The sequence below is a fragment of the Phascolarctos cinereus genome, unplaced genomic scaffold (genome assembly GCF_003287225.1).
Source record: "Phascolarctos cinereus isolate Bilbo 61053 unplaced genomic scaffold, phaCin_HiC Scaffold_726;HRSCAF=1367, whole genome shotgun sequence".
NCBI lineage: Eukaryota > Metazoa > Chordata > Mammalia > Diprotodontia > Phascolarctidae > Phascolarctos > Phascolarctos cinereus.
This window is the reverse complement of record NW_027556098.1, coordinates 99738364-99742698: the sequence shown is the minus strand read 5'-3', so window position 1 is coordinate 99742698 and position 4335 is coordinate 99738364. Positions and strand designations below refer to the sequence as shown.

At 39.0% G+C, this 4335-nt stretch overlaps 1 pseudogene; it reads left to right on the top strand.

Annotated features, from left to right (window-relative positions):
• Positions 1-3479: 3479 nt before the first annotated feature.
• Positions 3480-3878, top strand: LOC110222277 (profilin-1 pseudogene; annotated as a pseudogene).
• The last annotated feature ends 457 nt before the right edge of the window (positions 3879-4335 follow it).

Here is a 4335-nt window from a genome sequence, read left to right as displayed (position 1 = left end):
TCATGAGAACTTTATCAGTATTAAGGCGGTTGTAGGAAAAAAATATATGGATAGATAGATAGATAGATAGATAGATAGATGGCACAGGGTGAGTTGAAGATGAAGGGGTGATATCTGGAGAATAAAATTAAGGGGTAACAGAGGATTAAACATGGGGGAAGGAGAAAGGGAGAGGAAGAATGGGGTAAATTATATCACATAAAACTGACAAGAAAAAGCTTTTACAGTGGAGGGGAAGTGAGGGAAGGTGAGAAGGAATGATGAATCTTATTCTCATTGGATTTGGCTAAAGGAGGGAATAACATACATACTCAATTGGATATGGAACTCTATCTTACCCTACAGGAAAATAGGGGGAAAAGGGATAAAGAGAGGGGGAGGATGATAGAAGAGAGGGCAGATTAGGGGAGAGGGTAATCAGAAGTAAACAATTCTGAAGAGGGAGAGGGTCAAAAGAGAGAATAGAATAAATGGAGGGCAGGATAAGATGAAGGGAAATATAGTTAGTTTTCCACAATATGACTACTATGGAACTGTTTTGCATGACTACACATGTGTAACCTGTATGGAATTGCTTGCCTTCTCAGTGAGGATGGGTAGAGGGGACAGGAGAAAATTTGGAACCTGCAGTTTTAAAAACAAATGTTAAAAATTGTTTTCACATGCAACTTGGAAATAAGGTATACAGGCAATAGGATATAGAAATCTATCCTACCCTACAGGAAAATAGAAGGGGAATGGAATAAGAGAAGGGGAGGGAGAGATAGAAGGGAGGGCAGATTAGGGGAAGGGGTATTCAGAATGCACACTATCTTGGAGTAGGGGGAGGGACAAGATGAGGAGAAAATTTGGAACTCAAAATCTTCTGGAAGTGAATGTTGAAAACTAAAAGTAAATAAATTAATAACAAGAAAAAAATAAAAAGGGGTTTCTACATTACTAAAAAAAAAAAGACATTTTTCTACAATGCAGATCTAAGCCCATCACTCTCCAACTCAATGAGCTCCTTTTGCTCACTATGATCTCTAAATTAAATGTGAACACCTCTATTGGTCATTTAAAGATCTTCACAATCTGATCCTTTCCTATATCCTGTCTTCCTATGTTATATTCTTATTTAGGGTGTCCTAAATGACTTACTGTAGTTTTAAGGCTTAAAATTACAATAAGATTTTTGAAATGACCTAAACTTTACTTCTCATGTATTCTACCACAGAGCCATAAAGATTTATTTGTTTTTCTATGCTGTTTCATCTTCCATGTTTATGCATTTACATGTCTTCCAGGGCTGGAATATTTTCCCTTCCCACATCCACTTCTCAGAAGCCTTCAAGACCCATCTTAAAGTACACCACCAGGAGACCTTTATGAGTCTCCCCCAGCTTCTAGTTCTTCCTATTCTAAGGTAAGCACTGGACACACAGGATTATTGTGAAGATCAAACAAGATAATATATGTAAATCATGTGTCAAACCTTTAAGAATTGTATAAATGTTAGCTGTGATTATTATTTTATAAGACCAAGAGATGTTCATTGAAATAGAGGTAACAAGGTGGCACAGTAGTTACAGTCCTGGACTTGGAGTCAGGAAGAATTGAGTTCAAATCCCATCTCAAAGATTACTAGTTGTATGAGCCTGGCAAGTCACTTAACCTATGTGAAACTCAGTTCCCTCAACTGTAAAATGGGGACAATAATAGCACTTACCTTCTAAGAACCTTACAAGACAAAAACAAGATAATATTTGGAAAGAGCTTTGTAAACCTTGAAATCTACATAAAAATCTAGATATTAGTGTATTGTCATTACTACTACTAACAAAGTGCTTTGCAAACCATAAAGTGCCATATAATTGATAATTATTATCTTACATTATTAAAGTGCTTTACAAACTTTAAAGCTCTATATAAGTGGAACTTATCTTGTCCAAGATACATACATCTGGTTATTAACAAGCCAATATCAAGATGTTATCAGTCCACAGTTATTTTTTGATGTATTATTTGCCTCATCAGCTTCCCTTGATCAGTAGTCATGAGTTTGTCATCAGTTAAGTTCACTTAATATCTTCTGGAACCAATTTAAATTTTTTAGCCTCTATAATTTTGAGAGGATAATGAATTCTAAACATTTACCTTTAGTCAGGTAGCAGTTCCTCTTATTTGGACTAAAATTCCTTAATGGGAAACAGAATCTCAGATATAGGAAGGCACTAATGAGCTTAAATTATCTATTCAGGCCCTATTTAACCTGACAGGCTTGAATGAGTGATCTCATTTATATTTGTACTACTTCCACATCCAATCAAGGAAACCAGCATTTATTAGACACCCAGTATGTGCCAGGCCCTATGTTAAGTATTGGGGACACAAAGAAAAACAAAAACAGTGCTTACCCTCAAGAAGATCACCCTCAAGGAGCTCATGATATAACAGGGGAGAGAATATGCAAACAAGTATGTACCAATAAGCTACATAAGAATAAATCTGGGAAAATTTCAGAGGGAAGTTACTAACCTTGAGGGAGCTCAGGAAAGGCTTCATGTAAAAGGTAGGATTTTAAATGGTATTTGAAACAAATTGGGGAAGGAAGGAGATAAAGAAGAAGTAAGATGGACAGAATTCTAGGCATGGGGGACAGCCAATGAAAATGCTCAAAACCAAGGGATGGAGTGTCTTGTGCCACCATTAGAGTTGGTCACAATGCAGCTATGCCTTCTTATTCTGTATGATTCTTGTCCATGTCTACCCATCACTTCCGCAAAAAAAAAATCTTCCCAGTATCTTTGAAGTCTTTTTCTAGATATTATAAAATTTCACAGATACTAGTGGAACATTCAGGTTTTGTATCTGAGTTTCAATAGTAATTTTTTCTAGACATGCATTTCTTTGATGGTGCATTTTACATCATCTCAAAAAATGCAAGCTAAGCTAACTTTGGCAGTAGGCTATAGCCTATTTCTATCTTTACATTGCCCCATTTGGACTACTCACTATTTTCATTTTTACAACATCATGAGGTATCAATGTTTGTAGCCATATAGCTTCAAGAGGAGCTCGCTGGCATGCAAACTATTTACGTGCATTGTGCAGGGTAAGGGTCTTGAGAGAGAGAGAAGCTTGGAATAATTGAACGTGATACATTGTTTCCTTCTGCCAAATTCTCTTCTGCCAAACTGCTCTAAATCCTATTATGTTGTGTCACTCATGAGATCATAGCTACATTGATTGTAGTGGGAAGGAACGATTGCGACTCTTCATTTTACAGATGAGGAAACTAAAATCCAGGGAAGGGAACTGATTTGTACAAGGTGACATAAGCAGTTAGCTTCAAAGACAAGATTTGAACCCTGGTCCTTTAAGGTTGTTGAAAGAAAGTGCTTGAGAGAGAACGGAGCTGCGAGTGCGGACAGCAGCGCGTGTTCCCAGCCCTCCGCCATCCCTGCCCGCAGTAGCAGCAGAGCCAGACGGCCAGCGCGATGGCCTTTTGGAACGCCTACATCTACAATCTCATGGGGGACGGGACCTGTCAGGACGCGGCCACAGTCTGCTATAAGGACCCGCCTTCTGTCTGGGCCGCTGTTCCCAGGAAAACCTTCTCCAATACCACGCCGGCGGACCTTTTAACTTTCTTCGTAAATGGGCTGACATTCGGGGGCCAGAAATGTTCAGTGATCAGGGATTCGCTGATGCTAGATGGACAGTACACCAGGGGCTTTCTAGGAAGAGCACTGGAAGTGCTCCCACTTTCAACCTCACTGTTAACCGTGACTGCCAAGATGCTAGTCCTGCTGATAGGAAAGGAAGGTATCCATGGGGAAATGATCAACAAGAAGTGTTATGAAATAGCTTTCCGTCTTCGATGCTCTCAATACTGACCCTCCCTGCCCACCCCCCGCTTTTTCCCCAAGGCTTCTGCACCATTTCCCTCACCACTGTGTTTTTTTTTAGGGGGCCATTCCCCCACCCACTTGTTGCAGCCAAAAGTACATCTAGGGGGAGGGCAGGTTGGATGAACAGGCGCTCCCCACCGCCTTCCTTTTGAACCTCCTTCCTGTGTGTAGTTGGGAAGATTTTTTTTTTGAAATTTTTTTTTTCTGGAAACATATTGGAATACGAATAAAAGATTCTACTAATAAAAAAAAAAAGAAAAGAAAGTGTTTGAGTTCTTAGAAACCTGAAAAATGGTACTCGACTTTCCATCAGCAACACCTCACCAACTTACATACATCCAATAATGGGCTAATTCAATAGACTATCCATTCAACTGCATGCCACAATCTGGGAAATGAACATTTTTATTCATTCATTCATTCATTCACTCAATCATTCATT